This window comes from Heterocephalus glaber, unplaced genomic scaffold (genome assembly GCF_053883595.1).
Source record: "Heterocephalus glaber isolate CG9 unplaced genomic scaffold, H.glaber_assembly_v1.0 deba00001509, whole genome shotgun sequence".
Taxonomy (NCBI): Eukaryota; Metazoa; Chordata; class Mammalia; order Rodentia; family Bathyergidae; genus Heterocephalus; species Heterocephalus glaber.
In genome coordinates this window covers 46037786-46061859 of record NW_028258325.1, presented here as the reverse complement: position 1 = coordinate 46061859, position 24074 = coordinate 46037786, and the positions used below count along the sequence as shown (strand labels likewise).

Genomic DNA, 24074 nt, shown 5'->3' with positions numbered 1-24074 from the left:
ACCAGCACTCCAAGACATTTTAAACAATATCCTAGGAAAAGACAATGAGGATCACAACCCCAGGAAGCAAAGCAGAATGAATCCATCAGGCACAACAAGTAATTAAAGCAAAGGGGGAAAAAAAGAAAAAGTCATGACAATGATAATTCAATATGTATCACTTATAACCATCAATGTTAATGGTCTCAATTCACCAATCAAAAGAAATAGACTGGCAGAAGGGGTCAAGAAGCAAGATCCAACAATATGCTACATACAAGAAACACAATTCAAAAAGAAACTCATAGACTGAAAGTTAAAGGGTGGAAAACAATACTCCATGCAGCAGGAACCCGAAAAAAAAGGAGGAGTGGCTATCCTCTTTGCAGATCAAGTGGATTTCAAACCAACACTGATTAAGAGAGACAAAAGACACTACATCCTTGTAAAGGGAAGAACTCAAGAGGAAGAGCTGACAATCATAAATATCTATCCACCAAACAATACTGTGCCTAACTGTATAAAACAAATACTACCGGACATAAAAAATCAAATATGCACTAATACAATGGTAGTGGGGGACCTCAATACTCCACTGTCACAAACAGATAAACTAGACAAAAAATAAGCAACAAAATACTAGAACTCAATTAAACTCTTGAACAAATGAACTTAGGAGATGTTTACAGCATGTTTCACCCCACAAAATCAGAACACACATTCTTTTCAGCTGCACATGGGTTGTTCTCCAAAATGGACCACATACTCGCTCATAGAACATGTATAGTAAGTGCAAAGGAATTGAAGTTATCCCCTGTATATTATCAGACCACAGTGCAATGAAATTGGAGATCAACAGTAAAAGAAACTGCAAGAATATCATAAAGACATGGAAATTGAACAACACACTTCTGAATAACCAATGGGTCACAGAGGAAATTAAAGAAGAAATCAGACACTTCCTACCATTAAATGACAATGACAATACAACATATCAGAATCTATGGGACACAATGAAAGCTGTCCTAATGAGGGAAATTCATAGCAGTGAATACTCATGTTAGGAAAACAGAATGAGCCCAATTAAACAACCTGATGCTGAAACTCAAGCTTCTAGAAAAAGAAGAGCAGGATAAACCCAAAGCTCATACAAGGGAGGAAATTATAAAGATTTGAGCAGAAATCAATGCAATGGAGACTAAAAGAATGATACAAAAAAATCAAAGAAGCCAAGACTTGGTTCTTCGAAAGAAAAAACAAACTGACAAACCTTTAGCCAACCTTATCAAAAAAAGGAAAGAAATGGCCCAAATCCATGCAATTAGGAATGAAAAGGGTGAAATTACAATGGACCCAGCAGAAATCCAGAGGATCATCAATACCCACTTCGAGAACCTATATGTCAATAAGATGGAAAACACAGAAGAAATGGACAGATTTTTAGATGCATATGAATTACCAAAGTTAAATGAAGAAGACCTAAAAATTCTAAACAACCCAATATCAATCAATGAAATTGAAAACTTAATTAAAAACTTACCAACTAAGAAAAGTCCGGGTCCTGATGGCTTCACTGCTGAATTCTACAAGACATTTAGAGAGGAACTACTGCCACTACTGTTTAAACTCTTCAGTGAAATTGAAAGGGAAGCAATACTCCCAAAATCATTCTTGGAAGCAAGCATCACCTTGATTCCCCAAACCAGACAAAGACTCAACCAAAAAAGAGAACCATAGGGAGGTCCCCAGTCATGCAGAACACATGCCGCATCAGCCCGCTGCAGACAGGTAGGTCTGTGCACGCCCTACCGAGGTCCTGAGTCGTACGGAAGACGCCGAATCACCTCGCTGCAGACAGGCAGGTCTGCCCACAACCTACCGAGGTCCCCAGTCGCACAGAACACACGCCGAATCAGTCCACTGCAGACAGGCAGGTCTGTGCATGCCCTACCGAGGTCCTGAGTCGCGCCACCCCTCTGCAGACAGGCAGCCACCTGATTCCACAATACAAAGACGCAGAGGACACCAGACCACCAGACCAAGGTACTGAGTCCCACTGTTCCCGGCCCAGAGGTAGGGGCTTCTGAGCTGTCGTCCCACTGCTCCTGGGCCAGAGGAAGGGGCTTCCCGGTCACCATCCCTCCCGCTGCTCCCAGCCCAGAGGAAAGGGCTTTTGGGCCACTTACTGTCCCGCTGCTCCTGGCCTGGAGGAAGGGGCTTCTGAGCCACCATCCCACTGCTCCTGGTCCAGAGGAAGGGGTTTCCCAGCCACCATACCTCCGGCTTGCTTCCAGCCCACAGGAAAGGGCTTTTGGGTCACAATCCCTACCGTTGCTCGAAGCCCCTGTCCCACCACACCCAGCTCAGAGGAGGTAATCTGCGCACACGCTAACAGCCCCCGCCCCAGTCGAAATGAGAAAACACATAAATAAGTCTCAAAACCAGACTTCCAGATCACCTACAGCAACCCCAAAGGGAAATGAGATGGAACCCTCTGATTCTCAACCACCTGGACCCACTGAACAGGCAACAAAAGGGGATCTGGAAAAAATGAAATCAGAAATAATTTCTCAGATAACAGGAGAAATTGTGTCCCTAGTCCAAGACATGATTAATAAATCTAGAGAGGAGCTCAGGAACATGATGGAATCCCAACATAAGAAACAAATGGAATCTATAAAACAGATGCAAATAGATGTCCAGGACATGAAAAACTCCACTAAAAGTCTACACAGCAGAATGAGCCAATGTGAGGACAGAATTTCAGATATAGAAGATAAGATTGCAATTAGTGACCAGGAAAAGAAAAATTGCTTCAAAATTATAACATGAGAAATCAATCCAGCAGCTGCTAGATGATGCAAAGAAGAATAACATAAGACTGATTGGGCTCAATGAAGAAACAGGAGAGAGTGGAGATGACATAAAAAACCTCTTCACAGAAATAATGGCAGAAAACTTCCCAAGCAGGGGAAAAGAGCTTGACATACAGATAAGTGAGGCATATAGGACTCCAAATAGCCTTGATCAAAAAAAAATCTACACATAGGCATATAATTGTTAAGATTCCAGAGAACCATAGGCCAATCTCACTAATGAACACAGATGCAAAAATACTTAATAAGATACTGGCAAATAGAAAGCAGAAGGTCATCAAGAAGATCATACACCCTGATCAAGTGGGATTCATCCCAGGGATACAGGGATGGTTCAACATATGCAAATCAATGAATGTAATACACTATATCAATAGAGCCAAGGACAAAAATGATATGCTCATCTCCATAGACGCAGAAAAAGCATTTGACAAAATCCAGCACGCATTTATGATAAAACCCTACAAAAAATTGGAATAGATGGTATCTACCTCAATCTGATAAAAGCCATCTATGAAAAACCAACACCCAATATCATACTAAATGGTCAAAAACTGAAATCCTTCACACTAAAATCAAGAATAAGACAAGGATGTCCACTATCACCACTCCTGTTCAATATAGTTTTGGAAACATTAGCCACAGCAATTAGACAAGAGAAAGAAATAAAAGGAATAAAGATAGGAAATGAAGAAGTCAAATTGTCATTATTTGCAGATGACATGATACTCTATATAGAAGACCCCAATAACTCCACCAAAAGCCTTCTAGACTTAATAACCAAATTGAGTCAAGTAGCTGGATACAAATTCAACACACCAAAATCAATAGCTTTCCTCTACAGGAACAAAAGACTCACGGGGAGAGAAATAGGGCAAACAATTTCTTTCACAATACCATCCAAAAAACTGAAATACCTAGGAATCAACCTAACAGAAGAAATCAAAGACCTCTTTTCTGAAAACTATAGCACTCTGAAAAGAGAGATTGAAGATGATATCAAAAAATGGAAAAACATCCATTGCTCCTGGGTAGGAAGAATCAACATAGTGAAAATGAACATACTTTCAAAACTGCTATAAAGATTCAATGCAATCTCAATTGAAATCCCAGCAGCATACTTCATGGACCTTTAGAAAACAATCTAAAAATTCATTTAGAACAAGAAGAATCCTAGAATGGCAAAAGCAATTCTAGGCAACAGAGACATGGCAGGGGGTATCAAAACTCCCAACTTGAGAGTGTACTACAAAACTATTGTGATAAAAACAGCATGGTCCTGGCAAAGAAACAGACCTGAGGCCCAGTGGAACAGATTAGAAGATACAGAAACAACTCCAGACACACTCAGCCACTTTGTCTTCAACAAAGGAGCCAAAAACCCTCACTGGAGGAAAGACAGCCTCTTTAATAAATGGTGCTGGAAAAATTGGGTTTCAATTTGCCAAAGATTAAAACTAGACTTATATCTCTCCCCATGCACTAAACTAAAATCAAAATGGATTAAAGATCTAAATATTAAAACAGAAACGCTGAACCGGTTGGAACAGAGGTTAGGTAGAACTCTTGAAGACATTGGTGTAGGAAAAGATTTTATGACAAAACCTCAGTTGCCAGTGAACTAGCACAAACAATCAACAAGTGGGATCTCTTCTTATTGAAATGCTTCTGCTCAGCAAGAGAAACCACCAACAGTGTGAAGAGACAACACACAATATGGGAAAAAATTTTCACCTGCTGTTCCTCAGACAAAGGTCTACTATCTAGAATCTATAAAGAACTTAAAAAAATCAGACCTCCCAAATTTAAAGACCCAATCCAAAAATAAGCATCTGAAATGAACAGACATTTCTCAGACAAACAAGTAGAAATAGCAAATAAACATAAGAAAAAATGTTCAACATCACGGGTTATTTGAAAGATGCAAATGAAAACAAAGCTGATATTCCACCTCACCCCAGAAAGAATGGCTGCTATCATGAAATCAACCAGTAACAAATGCTGGTAGGGCTGTGGGGAAAGAGGGACCCTGCTCCACTGCTGGTGGGAGTGTAGACTGGTGCAACCACTGTGGAAATCAGTATGGAGATACCTCAAAGAACTAGGACTAGAAGTCCCATTTGACCCAGCTATTCCCCTGCTGGTTATCTTCCCCAAAGAATTAAAAGAATCATACCACAGTGATATATGTGCACCCATGTTCACAGCAGTATAGTTTGTAATAGTTAAAACTTGGAAACAGGCAATTGCCCATCAACTGGAGACTGGATAAGGAAAATGCGTGTTTTTTTTTTATAAAATGAAGTACTATTCAACCATAATAAAAGAGAAATTAGAGACATTCATAGCTAAATGCATGCACATTGAGACGATGCTCTTAAGTGAAATAAATAGGACACATGTGTAAATACCGAATAGTTTCTCTAGTGTGAGAAACTGAAAGTGTAAATAAGGACTAAAGTTATAATAGATAATGTGAAATAGGAAGAAAAGGGGCAAAGGGGAAGGGGAAGTGGGAGGGGTAGGAGAAAGGAAAGAAGGGAATGGAATTAATATGAGAAAATGAAAAAGTGGAAACAAAATCTTTGTAAATAGGGAGGGATCAGGGTTTGAAGGGAGGGCAGCGTAATGGGGAAAAAATAAGAATCAAAGGAGATTATGTAAAGGTGCAAATTTCCAATGACGAATGTCACTGTATTGTATACCTAAAAGGTAAAAGGTATTAATAAAATTAATGAAAACAACAACAACAAAACCAAAGAGCTGGATATTTTGAAGCTGTGTTACTTTTTTCTTTGATACCACTGACACATTACTGGGAATAGCACAGTATTTTCAACACAATTTCTTGGCTTGAGTTACAAATGCCCTGTGTTGGATTGGTCTGAAATCAGTTACATTTTTCCTTTTGTAGAATTTATTGCCACTGTTTACCGCAAATACTCTCCATGACTTTGCTTTTTACAATCTACTCGTCTAATCATAGAATGCTGTCAAAGAGGTGGGAAAACATACTCAATAGAGCTTACACTATGTGAGATTGTGTTTGTAATCATTTTATGCCTACCCACACTGACTTTTATGGTGCTCATATTGGTACAGTTTTCCGTTCAATCTGAATCATGATCTATTTCCTCAGTTTCCATTAAGTCCACAATATCAAAGTAGGCAATCAGAGGATAGAAAAGGAAACATAAGTCATAGCTCCCTCTTAGCAAATTTATATTCTCAACAAAGGCAGGATAGAGGATGCTCCAGTACTGGAATATAAAAAAAAAAAAAAGAAACTCTTTTCCCTGATTTTCTAAATAAAATATAATTGCCTATAAGTATTCTTTGATTTAGTATATGCCAATTTGACTACTTGCAACTGAGTCACTGAGATTATATATGTGACACTGGGCATGCAACAAGTAGCAATTTGCAATTTTGGTGAAGAATGAGTCTAATTTAATATCATAACTGAATCTCAATATACTTGTGCTATTTTCAATTCGTACTGCATTTTGGGGGGATTGTATGCTCTAGTGAAAACAATTTGGAAATGAAAACCTCTGCATGTGTCCTTTAAAATTCTTGAGTCTGCTGCTTCATATCCTTCATATCATACTTTTTATATTTCTTGTCTCACACACCCTTCCTTTAGGCAGTACTTTTATACAAATGAATCAGCTGTGATATGCAGAAAGAGGCTAACTTTATAATCATCTTGCTGGGTGCTCAACAAACATTATGGCAATATGCCAAGCTGTGAGCTAAGCTAGGTGAACCTGGGGCTTTATGCTATAGTAACAGGTAGGCTGGTATTATCTAGTCTTATGTCACTCCCCTTTAATGTGAGGTATCATAAATCCATGTGAAATTTCAAAGATCTTTGATGCCTGTATTTTGCAGTGAAAAGTCACTTGTTCTGAGATCTAGAAAAAGTCCTCTTACTTTACTTACTCAAAACCAAATTCCTTCCATAGATTACCTGGGTTACTATGTGTAGAACAGTTTATGGTGTTTTTTTTCTTGAAGCCTTCTAAGATAAATTTTTCATGACATGTCAAGGCTTTAATAATTTCACTATTCCTTGGTCTATGTTTTTTCATTTCTCATTTTATTTCTCTGCTTTTCCTCATGGTCAACCTCTTCCCACTGAGTCTTCACATGAGCAACCTCTTCATATACTATGCTTCTATTTAACATTTGTATCATGCCTTACTTCCTGACTACAATACTGGACAGATGTCGCTGAAATCTGCTGAGCAGTAGCCATGACATGGCTCCAAGTTCAGACTCGCATCACCGTACACCTTTTTTTTTAAATTTTATTTTATTGGTACATTTAAGGTATACAATATAATGACATTCATCATTGGAAATTTGCACCTTTACATAATCTCTCTTGGTTTTTATTTTTCCCCCTTCCCCTGCCCTCCCTTCAACCCCTCTATCCGTCCCTATTTACAAAGACTTTGTTTCCATTTTATCCTTTTCTCATATTAATTCCATTCCCTTCTTTCCTATCCCCTACCCTTCCCACTTCCCCTTCCACTTTGCATCTTTTCCTATTTCACATTATCTATTATACCTTTTAGTCCTTATTTACACTTTCAGTTTCTCAGACTAGAGAAACTATTCCATACACCTTCTTGAACAGAGTAAACTTACTACAGAGTGATGACTTGTGCTCCTTCTTCAATGTAACTGGGCTCACATTTATATCGAGTTTTAAGTCTTGATAACTTTGACAGAGGCCTTTAGCATTCTTTATTCATTGCAGGAGACCAGCTTGAAACTGTACTGGGAAGGCTATAAAATATTATTGAATTGGCTTATGAATTGGCTATTAATTAAAATTATGAGTCTGTCCTAGGCCTATATGACTTTCTAAATGAGCCTTTGGACGGCGTACAGAAACAGAACTCCCTATGGCAATGGTCACAATTGAAATTTCAATGATCAGTGATACTGTGATGTCTCTGATAGCTAGATGACCCTGCAGCAAGGATTTATGACTCTTGTGCAACCGTTCTCCCAGATCAAATGTTAGCTAAAGGTAACACAGGTGGCTCGTTAATTACAACCTGTCCTTCACAGGAATGCTTCGTTCCTCCCTTTCCACAAGCCTGTCTCTCATCAGCACCTTGGTCCGCTGTTCCCTCCATCTGCCTTTACACTCCCTGCTACGTGTGTAATCAATAACTACTGACAAGTCCAGAGCTCATGGTCTTAGCCAAGAAGAGCTAAGATCTAATCCTGGCTCCCCGTTTATGCAAACCTCTGTCTCTTGTATTATTCTTTCATCCCCCACTGTACCCTCAGTCAGGTGGTCAGGCAGCCTCCAATAATTGCTATCACTGTAGAGGTTGCTATACAAGGAGCCCACAGTTTATCCATGGTTGTGTATCACAGGTGTGAATTGTTTTGTTCCACAACTGAGAGTTCATTTTCCCTTTGGAATAACATCAAGCTGATTCCCTTAACCAGTGCTACTGAGGAACACATGTCCTGGAGCAGGTAGAATAATGGCCCTAAACACATCTTTCTAATCCCTGAAGACTGTAGATATGTTCTCTTATGCAGAAAAGGGGGCTCTGCAGGAGATGTTAACTGAGATAGGAAGGTTAGCCTGGATTATTGGAGTAGGCCTGAGACAGCCACAGTACCTTTAGAACAAGGAGTCAAGAGTTTTGGGAGTCACAAGTAACATGATGATGGAAGAACAGGTGACAGTGGGAGAGAAAGATGCTGAAAGATGGCACTTCGCTGGTCTTGAAGGAGGAAGCAGCAAGGAAGGCAAGCAGCTTTTAGAAGGTGGGCAAGGCAAGACAAGGGGTTCTCTCATACAGCATTCAGATGCAACCAGCAACCTGACTCATTTTAGACCTCTCACCTCTACAACTGTATTTTGTACTGTGTTAACCCAGTAAGCTTGTGGCAATTTATTATAACAGCAATGGGAAACAAATACATGTTCCAAGAAAAATTATCAAGTTTTCTGTGGACAAATAATTGTGGGAATCATTATTCACAACATTTCCTTCCGAATACCCATAAATTGAGAAGTCTTAAAATAAAGAATACTGTTGAACTTTATCTAAAAACAAAATTTCCCCAAAAGTATGTAAGCTCAGACATTCTAAAGGATATGTTTTACACATTTCTTTAGAATTACTGTGCTACAGAACCTACTATTGGTAATAATGGTTTAAAGAGTTACACTATGGATGATGGCAGTGAACAGAGATGAAGGAATTCTTGTATTTACCTACTTAGATTGAAACTCCATCTGCCAAAGTCATTCCCTGAATCATTTCTGAGAGGTTCCTTATGGCTTAGTATCATGCTAGGTGTTGAGATGAGGGTAGAGGGGGTGAGATGTAGAGAGAAAAGGAAAATATCTCAGGAATAAAGCAAAGATGTACACTCTTATCACTCTGACCATGCAGATGATATAATTTTATACTTAGAAGATCCCAAAGACTCTGCCAAAAGACTTTTTGAATTGATAAATGAATTCAGCAATATAACAGAATATAAAATCAACGTTAAAATCAGCATTACTCTATACCAGTAATAGACTAGCTGAGAAAGAAATCAAGAAAACAATACATTCACAATAGCTTCAAATAAAATGAAGTACCTGGGAATCAATCTAATCAAAGAAACCGCTACAAGAAAATTTCAGAACATTGAAGAAAGAAACTGAAGACATCAGAAGATAAATGGTCATATTACCAAAAGCCATCTTCAATGCAATTTCCATCAAAATACAATGCCATTCTTCACAGAGCTAGAGAAACAATCATAAAATTCATATGGAAACCCAAACAACTCACAATAGTTTAAAACGTAATCCTAAGCAAAATCAGCAAGCCTGAAGGCCTCAGAACACTTGATTTCAAATTATACTACAAAGCCATAGTAACAAAAACAGCATGGTACTGGCACAAAAATAGACATGTAGACCAATGGTACAAAATAGAGCACACAGAAACAAACCCAAACAACTACAAACATCTGGTTCTGGATAAAGGAGCCAAAAACATGCTAGAGAAAAGACAGCCTCGTTAAAAAAGGGTGCTGGGAAAACTGGATATCCATATGGAGAAGACTGAACCTAGGTCTACTCTCTCACTTTATATAAAAATAAATTCAAAATTGATTAAAGACCTAGATATAAGACCTGAAACTTTCAAACTGCTAAAACACAGGCATAGCCAATGACTTCCTGTAAAGGACTCCAGTTGTACAGGAAGTAACAGTAAGAATCACCAAATGAAACTACATTAAACTAAAAAGTTTCTGTGCCACAGGGGAAACAACTACCAAAGCAAAGAGACAGCCTACAGAATGGGAGAAAATCTTTACCAGCTGCTCTTCAAATAGCACATTAATATCTAGAATATACTTGCATAAAGAACTTAAAAACATCAAAAAATCAAATATACCTATCAATAAATGGGCAAATGAGTTGAACAGACACTTCTCAAAAGAAGAAGTACAAATAGACAACAAGTTTCTGAAAAAATGTTCAACATCTTTAGCCATTAGGGAAATGTAAATAGAAACTACACTGAGATTCCATCTCATGCCGGTCAGAATGGCTAACACTGAAAACTGAAAAACAAAAAATGCTGGTGAGGATGTGGGGAAAAAGGAACTCTTCTATACTTCTGGTGGGAATATAAATTAGTATAGCTACTGTGGAAATCAGTATGGAGATTCCTCAAAAATAGGGTCATTGGGCCAGAGATTTAGCTCAGTGGTTCCACCGCCTGCCTTGTAAGCACAAGGTCCTGAGTTCGATCCTCCGTACCAAAAAAAAAAAAAAAAAAAAAATAGGGTCACTATGTGATCCACTTATACCAGTCCTTGGATATATATCCAAAGCAATTACATTTTACCATAGGGATAAACCTGCACACCCATGTTTATTGTGGTACAATTCACAATAGCCAAGATATGAAACCAATCTAGGTGCCCATCAACAGATGAATGGATAAAGAAAATTGAGTATTTTTCGGCCATGAGGAAGAATGAAATTCTATAGGTTGCAGAAAAACAGATGGATCTAGAGACCATTATTTGAGCCAAATAAGCCAGACTGGGAAATATAAACATCACGTTTCCCTTAATATGTGGAATCTAAAAACGATACAAAAAAGTAGAAGGGAAACTGTTACGGGTTGTGTCTAGATGTCCCCTCAAAGCCTCTTGTGGTCATAGGTGAGGCTTTTTCTTAGGTGGCTGGATCTACAGTGTGTGATGCTGGGACCAAGGATGTGTGATTACCAAATCAGTACACTGATTGGTTTGGCACAGTTGAGTATGAGTGCTACCAGTAAGGGCAGGTAGCCTAGATGGATTATAAGGGACAGAAAGAGGGTCATTGTTTTTCACTTGCTGCTTGCTGCCTTTTGACTGCCCTGCCATGAACTGTTTCTCCTCTGCGACACCTCTCTGCCATGCTACTCTGCCTTGGAGCCAGCCAACTCTTAACTAAAACTACTACTAACTGTAAACTGAAATAAAACTTTCCTTCTTGAACTTTGGATGTTGGGTATTTTCTCAGCAATGAGAAAAGTAACTAAAACAGAGACTTATTAGACAAGAGGAAGAGAATAAGAGGGAGCAGGAGGGGTATAAGGGAAGATTATGGAGGGCATGGATATGAGCAAAACATATTATACACACTGAAATCCCTCCAAAATGTGAAATTAGGTGGGAGGGCAGGGCAAGAGGGGTGATTAAGGGGGATGAAAATGATCAAAGTATGTTAATATCCACATATGGATCTGCCACAGTGAAACCCATTAATCTGCAGGAGCAATTAAAAAAGAGTGAGAAAAACAAATCATCCCCACAAAAAACAAAAAGGAAATATCACTGGCTTCAAAGAGATTATGGTTTACTAGGGGATATGACATACTTAAAAAATTATAAGCCAGTGGAGCTCAAGATTTGTGTATGATGTGGGGTGGAGAGAGACAGACAGAGACAGAGAGGAAGATGGAGAAAGATGAAGGGGAGGCAAGAAATATAAAGGAGCTGTGGAGTTTGCAAGGCAAAAAAGAATCCCTCCTGGGAGGGGAGGTGTTCAAGAAGGTACTGTGGAGGAGCTGGTGTTTGAATATGTCCATTAAGGACAGCTAGGCTACTGCCCAGAAGAGACAGAGAGAAGAGAAGAAGGGTACTGTGAGCACTTCATCGATGAGAACATTACCCAAATCAAGAACTTGATGTTCCCAGCTGGGGGAGCAGGCAAAGCCTTGGTAAACACCATTTTTACTAGGGTAATAATCAGTACTATAATCCAGTTTTAGTAAAATGTCAACATTTATCACTAATAATCGACAATAAGGTAATACATATATGTTTTCAAAATATGTAAGTATGTATAAAACTTAGGTTTTTATCTTACATATTTCCTTGGAGGATATTTTTCTACATGGAATGGACTTTCTGAGGCTTTATAAATGATGTGCCCAGAATAGTGCAGATGCTTTTTCCTTTTCCTGGGACCCCTTCCAGTCAGAAGTATATACATGGTCGTCTTCACTGTTCCATGCACCTCTGAAGCTCAGTTCAGAATTAGTCATTTATTTCAAAGAGCTTAATACCAATTCAGGTTGCACACATAGAACGAAAAGAGGCTGCTTTGATAGGAAACAGTACAGGAGGACTATTTCCGGCTGAATTTGGTTTTTTGTCTGGTGTCAATTTTGGTCTCCTTGGGGGCAAAAGAAAAGATCTTACTTTTGTTTGTTGTCAGCCTAAAGTGCAGAGCAGTGCCTTTCTTGGGGGAAGCATTCAGCATGTTTGTTCAAAGGGTAAAAAGATCATAGACGTGAAATCTAGGCTATACTTGAGCCAATTTAGAAAAACAAATAAAGTTATATTGATTTATTTTAATATGGAAAAGAAAGTGTAAAAGAGGTAGCAATTTTAGAGGTAGAAAATTCAAGAGCACAGTTTTTTTTCTGGCTTTAACTCCTAGAAGAATTAGGGCTATCATTTTCTAGAAGAGATGTCTACAGGGCCCCAGGTTTAAGCTAAAGCTGCAGGCGAATTAAGCAGTTGTTTTCTAAAGTTACATTCAGGAAAGCAAGGGTGGCATTTAGAGTATCAAAGAGCTCCCTCCCAAGAAGCACATCACAGTGTGACCTCTGGAGATTGGGCGCCCCCTTTGTTTGTCTGGCAAACACCTTCTCATCTTTCAAGCTGGCTCAGATGACACCTCTGGGAGGCCCTGGGGCTCCCTGTGGCAGTTGTTTACTCTGCCCTTTGTGCTCTCCAGCACTCTGTGCAAAACTCTCTCAAATATCACTAATCACATTTTATCCAGTTATCTGTTTACATATCTGAATTCAACTCAATGAAGTTCAGTTCACATTGCCATGACCTGGGTATTTGCTGGGTCCATGCTAGATTCACAGGCAGGAAACTAGATTCCAAGGCAGGAAGGACTCTAGCTTTTGAAGCTGCCTTCTTTTGTGGGAGACACACAAGCACAAGAACATAAACGCTTAGAGTTCTGTGTAACAGCAGAACATGACACAACAGAGACAGGAAGGAGGGTGTGACACAGAATGGTCTTATTTCATAGCCCTAACCCTCAGTGAGCCCTTAGCTCAGTGTCTGGCCTATTAGATGCTCCATATTGATAGAAGGGGGAAGGGAGAGAAAGAGAGAAAATCACAAAAATGCCCTCCCTTTTCCCCTTATACTGTTATTCGATTTCAAACTCACTGGTTACTCTGAAGGTGCTATTTTCAGGCTTCTAGAAGAGATCTTTTGGAGCAGATAGTGATGACTCACAACACAGCACACAATAATCACCATCTGATGGAGACAAGCCAATATTCACCCTGTATTTAACTGTGGTCCCCCCGGTGCATGGTAATAACAGCTCCCTCCCAGGAGGACTACTGAAAAGGGACTTCCTGAGGTAGCCACTGCTGAGCACTAGCGCTACATCAACCTGGTTCTTGGTTCTATACCATTAGACCAGCAGGCTTCTGCTAGCATAAGGGGATTTAGTGAGAATTTCAGTCCCCTCAGAATCCTGTTTGCCATCATTTCCCACTTTTCGGCCAGCTTCATCTGTGCGACTCTTAGGTTACACTGGGCAGATGGGGAGAGGAATCTAGTTTCACGCCTCTTCTGCCCATATCCCAGAGCCCTCCCTGAGCAGCCACTGTTTCACCCAGGAGGAGGGATGGGGATTGGCCCCTAGGAGATGACAGTGTAAAGTATTCCTCAAATTTTCATCTTCAACGGCTGGTGTCACCTAACTCCCTAGGGAGTGACTACACTTTGAGGCTTAGCCTAGCAATATAATCTCCAGCTATGCTGATGCCAAAATATCAATTACAGGTTCAGCTGGATGATGGGATAAATTGGAGTCCAGACCACTAAAACAATGGCCAGAGTCAAAGGTAGGGGAAAGAAGGTGCTGGAGGGTTCGACCCCATGACAGAAGGGAAGTGAGACAAAACTGGATTCTCCGCACCCTTTCAGATTGGGTAACTTAATTTCAAACTGCTCTTTGTCTCATGAAACTAAAGTGAAGCAGGTACTTTTGGGGGTCGCAATTAGAAAGATGTTATAATGATGAGACTATCAAAGAAAATGTTTTATCTTAGAGTAATGAAGCTGCTTTGGAATGAGACAGATGATGGTTGTACAACATTGTGAATCTACCAAATGCCACTGACTTGGTTTTTTTTTGTTTGTATGTTTTGTCATACTCGGAATCAACCCAAGGCCTTCATACTGAGCTATTCTTCCTCAGGCCTTTCTTATTTTTTATTTCAAGACAGGATCTCACTAAGTCACTAAGTTGCTTAGGCTGGGCTTGAACTTGTGATCTCCTGCCTCAGCCTCCCAGAATCCTGGGATTATAGGTGTGCACCATCATGCCTGGTTTGAACTTTAAGATGATTAATTTTATATTACGTGAATTTCACCTGAATATTTAAAAGTGTTAAAATTAAAGTTCTCATCATTCTTATTGTTCCACAATCTCTCACTATTGGGAAATAAGGGGAGGATTTTGTTCCCATTCCATAGTGATAAGACTACATTCTGGTATTTGCCACCTTTCAGCTTTTGTGAAAAGTGTAGCATTTCCCGGATGTCTGCAGTACAGAAGTAACTCCAACCATGATCCCTGAATGGCCTCCCTGAGCTGTGCACCTTCACACAGCAACAGCAGCAGCTGTTTATCTGCAGTCACCAAGCACCACCCGGGTTTGTCCACAGTCAACTGAGTAACTGTGTTTACCAGACACTAAACCCAGCCAGCCCCGTGTGGTCTAGCTGGGCTGTGGGGAGTGGCATTCTGCAGCAGCGACATCAGATGAAGACAACGGGTCATTTCAATTCAGTAGAAGAATACAAAGACCTTGAGATTTCCACATACTTTCAGGATCAAACTCAGTGTCGACAGAGACCAGAAGGACCTTTGGAAAAGAGGCAGAGTTTCCCTTTTTGACTTTTTTATACTCAGAAGACCAAATGCTTCAACACAGAGATCCAAAGCAGTCAGCTCTTAAGTACAAAGCAAAGCCCCAGAGCTTATGGGGCATAAAAACAAATTTAGAACAAAGATGAAAAAGAAAGGACTTGAAAGGAAACTATAACACAATGACACCAAAAACATGGCTCACTTCACACTTCAAAAGGTCAGGGGAGGGCTGCTGGGTCTCTCCACTGCCTTCTCCTTCCACCCATCACTGTGGAGCCACTGCCACAGATACACAGCCTCCCCAGGCCTTCTTGTCCACCTTCTGAATGCTTCATGGGCCTCATGCTCTGCTTCCTGCTCCCTCTCTAATCTTTCCAACTTTGGACCTTAGGATATTTTCTTCCTACTATGACTTTGTCCCCTCCCAGGCTGAACACTTGGGTTTGAGCTGCTTTTAAATATTCCTGTGCATGTCATTGGCTACCCCATCCATTCAGCCCAGCCCAGGAATGTCACTCAACTGCATGCCCTTCCAGGTGTGGAAAACGTTCAGGTCCGTTGGGTGTCTCCTTTCTTTTCTCAGGTGTACACCTCAAGACTAGACCTTAAATAAGCCATGAGAGGCTGGAAAAACTTTAGAAAGCATCTTTATACTGAAAAACAAAATATATTAAATGCTTTAAAAATTCTCCTAATTCTATTGCAAAAGCCACTGACTTAAATTTTATACATTTATATAAATTACACAAACACACACACACATATAATTTTTCCTACGTTGTTTGAGAAAAAAAGAAAACACGTGTTCCCGTCACAAAATGTTCCACATGCCACAGAAATTGCAGTGTTATTTCCCTGGAAAAAATCCTGAAGAGTGAAAAGCATCTGCTTCCTATGTTTGTCATGGCATGAAATCAAATGCAAACTAGAGAGTGGGCTGCAGGTAAGGCTTCTAGTTTCTCTTTAATGGGAATGCAGAGACACAGCATCAGTTTTGATCTACCTTGGGGGTAAGCAATACGGAAGGTGACCACATTGTTGTTTTTGAGAACCCCCACTGGGGGCAGGGCAGTTCCCTGTCAGCTTCATCCTGACCTCGTGGCACAGCAGCTCATGGGCAGCATGGTGAAATCACACTGACTTGCTCACAATTACTGACTCTGACATTTGGCAAGTCCACAGGGCTTTCTGAGCCTGTCTCTCCACTTGTAAGATGGGAATTGTAAGATCTATTGTGTATTATTGAAGATGACTGCGATGAGTTGAATTGTGTCCTCCAAAAGATAAGCTGACCCCTGTACCATAGAAATTACCTTATTGGCAAAAGGGTCAGTAGAAGAACATGTAATTAGTTAAGATGAAGTCACACAGGGGTAGGGTAAGCCTTTAATCCAGGATGTCTGGTGTCCTTATAAGAGGGAAGATGACCATCTGAGGAGGGAGACAGACAGCAGGAGGCCATGTGACAACTGGCAGAGACTGGGGGGATGCAGCTGTAAGCTGAGGATTGCCAAGGATGCTAAGAACCACCAGAAGTCCAGAAGGGGTAACAATCTCCCCTCCATGTTTCAGAGGGAGGGGGCCCTCATTAGATTTTTGGTCTTCTGGCTCACAGAACTAGGAAACAAATTTCTGTTGCTTCAAGCCATCTGGCTTCTGGTACTTTGTTATGGCAGCCTTAGCAAGCTAGTATGGTGGTGGAGGTCTAATGCAGTGTGTGGGGGGGGGGGGCTAACGAAGAAGAAGACAGCAAGGACATATTTCTTAAGTACCTGCTATGGACCAAATGTGTTCCTTACAGAGAATGTTCTTGTAGCCCCTGGGTTAGTTACTCTGAGAGTTGATCTGTCGTAAAAGCAAGTTTGGCCTTCCCTTGCTCCTCACTCTTGCCCTCTGTTGCCCTTCCACCTTCTGCTATGAGATGACATACACAAAGACCCTCACCAGATGACAGTGCCATGCTCGTGAACTTGCCACCTCCAGAACCATAAGCTAAACAAGTCTCATTCCTTACAAATTACCCAGGTATTCTGCTATGCAAGGGGTAATCAAAACACATGGTGAATATTTGTATTTAAAAAAAAACTATTACAGAAAAGCACAATGCCGTTAACCACACCACCCCATCAAATACTCTCCCTCATTTCTAACATACTTATCCCATTGTTTTTGCCACTTTTTGAAGCAGTTCTAGAAGTCCCCTTTGGCAGTGTTTTTATGAGGTATGATTAAAGAAAACACAATAAATACTGCTGCCACCTCCCACCCAATGGAAAGGCAAGCTCATAAAGATATCACAGTATATCCTCATCCATCTTTTTTTTTTTTGTACCAGGGATTGAACTCAGGACCTTGCACTTGCAGCAGGTGCAGCACCACTGAGCTAAATCCCTGGCCCTCATCATCCATTTCATTCACTGGATTGGGCACCATGCAACTTCTGGTTCTTCCCCAAAGTCAAAATGACCATGAAAAGTAAATGGTTTGAATAGATCCAGGACAACAAGGTGCTATGACAGTGCAACTAAAGACACTAATGAAAGAGGACTTCCAGAACTGCTTCAGAAAGTGGCAAGAATGATGGGATAAGTCTGTTCAAAGCAAGAGAGAGTATTCAGAGGAAGGATTAATGTCTTTTACTCTAATAAATTTTTTAAAACAATTTTCTTTTTAAAAATATTTTAATATATGTTTGCAATATGTGGGGATATTGGTACATATACCTATCACATCTTAATCTTTTTTACTTTCCCTTCTTCCTTCTATCTCTTTCCATTCTCATATTCCCTTCCATCTCCACAAAAGTCTATTTCCTATCATCTTTCTTGTATTTTTCTCTTTAAATTATTTATACTTTGTATTTCCCATATAAGAGAAACCATGCAATAATTACCGTTCTGTGTCTGATTTATTTCATTTAGCATTATAAACTTGCAATACATCCATTTTCATACAAGTGCATTTTTTCATCAGACCATGTAGCAATAGAAAATGGACTAAGACATTGTCCAAGCCAAGGAAATGTCATTATTTCCTCTGGACCTTGCATTGCCTTTCCCAACTCACCTCAGCCACTCTGCTCTAGCACTCTGGCTCTGGGCTATGCCTGGAGCAACCTGGTTTCATCTTCTCCTGAGTGCCTTTCCATCAGCTGCTGTCTCTGCCTGCAATGTGCCCAGGGCTAATCCAGATTTCCAACCTTTTCTCAGTGAGACTTGTGGTAGCTACTCAATTCAACACTATCATTTGGGCCATCTCCAGTACTTCCAAAATCCCTTGCTCTCCTCTACTTTTTCTTTTTTCCATATTCACACTGGCTTCTAATATCCTAGTAATATGTTTGTTGTGTATATCTTACTATGTCTCCCTTCGTGCCAGGGCACAAGCTCCAGAGGACAGGGATCTGCACTGGAGCTGTTCATTGATAGTAATAAGCATCTAAAATAGCACCCAGCTCACTGAAGGTGCTTAACAAGTAATTTTTAGAAATCTATCATTCATTTCCAAAAAACTGCCTTATTATTATAGAAGCTATCATGCACATTGAAAAAATAATAGAAATAATAAATCTTCAGTTCCCACCATCCAATAAAGTCTCTCAAATTAAAATAAAAAAGTAGTTGTTTATATTCTTTTAAGTGACTCCCTAAGGGCCCATGTCACCTGAGGAGAAATGTTATACAGGAGGTGTAACACTTACCTCACAAGTTTTGGTGTGTGAATTAAGTGAAATAATGCATTTAAATAATTAAAACAATGTTTACCATAAAACCTAATACAGGTTAATTGTTATTTATAGTCCTTTGATCTTATCTTTAACTTTTATCCTTTCTGCCAACTTCCAAAAAGGAGGTGGCAGATACCAGGCAAAAGAATGGAATGATGCTCTTAGAAGGGAGGCAGGTGCCTTCTGCCCCCAGTGCTCAGAAAATGAGTACTGAACACATAAGCTCTCTGATCCAAAAATCACCATGAAATACAAGGCCATTAACTGTTTCATACAATTTTATAACAGCAACAAGACAATAAACAAGGATAATGTTTTTATATTACATGCCTTTTTCTATGAAATTTTCTTTAATGAATGAAAAAAATATAAATGACTTCTTTAAGTTTACTCAGTTGACCAGGAGAAAGGCTGGGAATTAAATCTAGAGTTAGAATATGATCAGTGAGAAGATCATTTAGCTTAACATTTAGTGAAAAACATACTATCCACTTCTAGTGTCCCATTCATCATCAATGAAACAGCCTCTAGTACCCGCTCCACCATCTACTTGGGCGACTTACCTATCTTCACAGACACGAGTCCTTTTGCTCTGGATAATTCTCCACTGATATTTTCTCCTTGTAAAAAGGAAAATGCACCCTCAGTGAGTGCATCAGGAAATGGGGCACATTGCTGACACAACCAGGGAATCACTGCTCTTGTGAACTGTAGAGAAAAAAGACAAAAGATCAAGAATGTTTTATTCAATCTTTCTTGCAACCCTTTAATCTAAATCTGTTTTCTGTTCCTTGGCAGAAGTTAATACAAAAGAGGGATCTTTTTGTTTGCTTGCTCATTTTTGCTGAAGCTTCCAACTAGGTTTAAATAACATGAAATTTTCATTGCTTATCCTAAATCTAATGTAAGGCTTTAAAAGTATTTATTATAATTGGTTCCCACTTTTGAGGGGATGAAAAGCATCACACTCATGAATATAAAGACTTCTATATTCTTACAGGCAGACTTCTCACATTTATTATTCATAGTAGTTTAGATAAAATCCAAAGAGCCAGAAGACATAAATTCAGTCTAGCAGCAAGTAAATACAGGAAGCATTAGGTTATCTCCTCTACCAGAGGTAGCAAAGGCAGTTTTTGCTCAAATACAAATCACAGAGCTAACCAGGTTAAGGAGCTCCCTTTGGATAGTCCATGCTTAATCTGATCACAGCCTGCCTGGGTGAGAACCGTGGCATGATGACTGAGGGGTTTAGCTGGAATGGAGGAGGGAAACATCTCAGAGACAAGCCCAGATTCAAATGTGGCCTTCACAAAAACTCAGCCAAACAAAACAGCACTCTGAGGCAATGACACTGGAAGAAATCTCTTCAAATCTCAGGCTGGCAATGGATGCTGGCCCATGGGAGCCACCCATGTGTCCTTAGAGGGGGCTTCTCAGCTCTGGCTATGAGGGACTAACTTGAGTCCAATCAACTTCCCATTTAGTACAAATAGAAAAGCCAGTTTAAAAAGTTATTTTAAAAATCTGCTTTAAGGCTTTGGAGAGCTAAAAAGGAAGCCAGGATATGAGAGGTTGAGATCTTAAGGACAGGGCAGATAAAACTGAAACACGTCAGACATTTTCCACTGTTCTTCCAAGACATCTGGTTTATCAGAAGCACAGAGCAAAACTGAGAGGCCAAGGAGAAAGCAGCTATATTGAGGCATATAACCTGGGCAGGCTTTTTATTCAACTACAGGGTGAGAAGATCCCAGCAAGACAGGAAAATCAGAGACGTGACATCAACCTACTGCCTCTGAGAATCTGCCAATTGATAAGTGGTGTTAATCAACCAGAGAGTAGCAGAGGTGGGCTGGAGAGTTAGACAGCTCTGGACAGTTCTCTGGCACTAGTTACCAGAGAGCCCAGGTAACTATCTCTGAAGGGTGACCCCCTAGCATGAAGGCCCCCAAAACATCAGAATCCAGCTTCCCATCACTGCAGTCCCTCAGGCTCTCACTGGATTAAGGAGGTCTGCCCTACTCTAAATGCTTCTCAGAAGCAAAGGAAGCCCTTCTCTCAAGAAAAGTAACACCTTTAACAGTATCCCAAATTCTTTATACAAAATGCACTGTATTCGGTCAATAATTACAAGGCATAGCAGGGCATATAAGGAGTGATAAAAAATGCAGTAAATGTTAAGACTTTAAAAATTTATTACAGTAAAAAACACATTACCATTAATGCCCCTCAAAGTATTCCCTTTCACTTTGACCACATCTCATTGCTCTTGCCACTTTCTGAAGCAGTTTTGGAAGTTTTCTTTCATGTCTGTACGATGTGTGATGAAAAATACAGTGAATGTTGCTGCTGAGTGCCATCCAATGGAAAGGCAGGCTCGTAAAGACATTATAGCAGACCCTTATCCACCCACTCATCAGTTCAGCCACCACACAAGTCTGGCTCTTCCCTAAAGTCAAAATGACCTTGAAAGATAAATGGTTTGGACTGATTCAAGACATCAAGGCAGCCACAACAGTGCAACTAAACACATTCAAGAAAATGGACTTCCAGAACTGCTTTAGAAAATAGCAAGAATGATGGGATAAGCATGTTCAAAGGAAGGGGAGTGAGGCCAGGGATTTAGCTCAGTGGTTTTGCCACCTGCTGTGCAAGGACAAGGACCCGAGTTTGATCCCCCATACCAAAAAAAACAACAACAACAACAAAGGAAGGGGAGTATTTTGATAGATGAATGGCAATGTTTCTTTTACTGTAATAATTTTAAAAATTTAAACACACACCATGTGTGTGTGTTTTGATCACCCTTATGTAACGTAAGTTCTGTAGGTTTGAAAAAGAAAGAGGCAATAAAAACAAACCCATAGACAACCCAGCCAGACACACAGGATATGGTCTTTAAAGTAACTATGACTAGTATGTTCACAATTATAAAGATTATAAAATATTTTAACACACCTCTCAGTAATTCACATAAAGAGAAAAAAGTAAGTAGGATACAATGTATTTGAACAAATAAAACTCAACCTTAGCCACCTATATATAGTGACACTGTTCCCTACAACTGTTACTACATATTCTTTTAACGGACACATAACACATTTATAAAAACTGAGCACACATGGTCCATATCATAGGTCTCAAGAAATTTCAACAAGTGGAAATTACAGAGTATGTTTTAAAATTTATTGTTTTGAAAGAGAGATTCACAAGTAATTGTAAAAATACAATATAGGTTTTTGAAACTGTGTAAAATGTACATATAGTAAAATGCACTGTCTTTTGGGGGGGGGGCAGGGATCAAACTCAGGACCTTGTGCTTTTCTGAGGCAGGTGTGGTGCCACTGAGCTAAATCCCCAGCCCAGTGCACTGCTCTTAAAAGAGTGTTCGACTGATACATTTCAATAAGGGGATCCAACAATGTAACTGTCACCAAGATAAAAATATTGAACATTTCTACCACTCCAGAAAGCCCCTTAGTGCCCCCTTCAGTCAATCCCCACACCTCAATGGAAATGTCCTCATTTCCATTATCATAGATTAATTTTGCCTGTTCTTGAGGCTCATAAGATGGGCCCACACAGTGTGTGTTGTTTTTTGTCTAGCTGTATGCATAATGTTTGAGATTCATCCACATTGTTAAATGTATCAACAGTTTGCTCCTTCTGAGAAATACTCCATTGTATAAAAATACCACGCATTTTCAAACTTTTTCTCTTATTGATGGATAGTTGATTGTTTCCACTTGGGGAGCTCTTTTTGAATAAAGCTACCATAAATATTCTTGTATAAGGCATTTTTGTGAAAAATGTAAATTCGGTAAATTCCTTACCCTAGGAATAAAATTGCTAGGTTATAGGGTGATGAATCTTAAGCTCTATAAGAAACTGCCAAACATTTTTCTGAAGTCCTTGCATCACTTTATACTGCCATCAGTAATATATGACAGTTCTAGTTTACACAGCCTCATCAATAATTGGCGTTGGCAGACTTTTAGTTTGAGTCATTCTAGTGAGACTCCTATAATTAAGAGACAAAAATACAATTCAATCTTTTAAGTGGGCAAAGGATTTGAATAGTCATTTCTTCAGAGAAGGTATCTGAATGCCAACTAGTCTATGAAATACATACAGAAGCACTAATCATTAGGGAAATGTAAATCAAAGCTATATGAGCTAGCACCTCACATTCATTAGGGTGGACATTATGAAAACTGCAGACAATGTGTGGGTAAGGATATAAAGAAATAGGAACTCTTCTGCACTGCTGGTAGAAAATGTAAAATGGTACAGTTGCTGCTAAAAATAGTATGGCAACTTCTAAAATAAATAATAAATAAATAAAATAAGTTTTTTCAAATTATTACAAATAAATTTCAACAAAGAGGCAAATTGGTAAATATAGAACCCACAAGTGAGGTCTGACTGTATTTCTGTATGATTTTAAGTCCAAAGTCTGGTTTCCTTTTCTTGTATTTCTTTCTATTTAGACAAAATAACCAAGTGAAGTTCCAAACAAACTGCACAAATAGCAGCAAGCTGGGAACTAAACTGAAGTAGCTTCATGGACACCCACTTCCTGTTGAGGTAGCTTGTTTACTGTTGCCCACTTGCAAGTGGGACCCTTGTGCCACCTCTACTCATTTCCTTTCTCATATTCCCAGACAGAATTTTACAGAATGCTTGAAACACTTTGCAATTAAAAAATGAATATGTCTGCTCACTTGTCAAATATAAGGACAAAATCATCAAGAATGAGGCAATGTATGTTTGGTCCTACTCCAGGGAATGCAGGGAAGAGGAGGGAGCAGTGAGAACAATGTGTTCTTTTAGTGACCTTATCATGTGACCTCAAAGGTAAACTCCTCTGAAGGGGTTAAAAGTCGACTTTAAATCCGCCATGGCTGAAGTTCACAGCCCCTACTGTCAGTGAGGTCCTCTTAAACAACAAGAGCCAGGAAGAAGTAGCTTGTATTTTAAGCCCGCAGTCCAGCAGGCAGGAAGCTCGGGTGTTAGCATCATATCTCCA

The 24074-nt window shown here is 39.6% G+C and overlaps 1 protein-coding gene across 4 annotated transcripts in view; it reads right to left on the bottom strand.

The window, feature by feature from the left end:
* Nucleotides 1-24074, bottom strand: part of Cracd (capping protein inhibiting regulator of actin dynamics) — a 279740-nt gene that overhangs the window by 134232 nt on the left and 121434 nt on the right. For 3 of the 4 annotated variants that reach the window (XM_004849699.4, XM_021262314.2, XM_087187700.1), the window contains exon 2: nt 19606-19750. The gene's annotated coding sequence lies outside the window, so the exon portion shown is untranslated. Of the gene's footprint in view, nt 1-19605; nt 19751-24074 lie in introns of those variants that run through there. The other variant, XM_021262313.2, reaches the window with a different exon arrangement.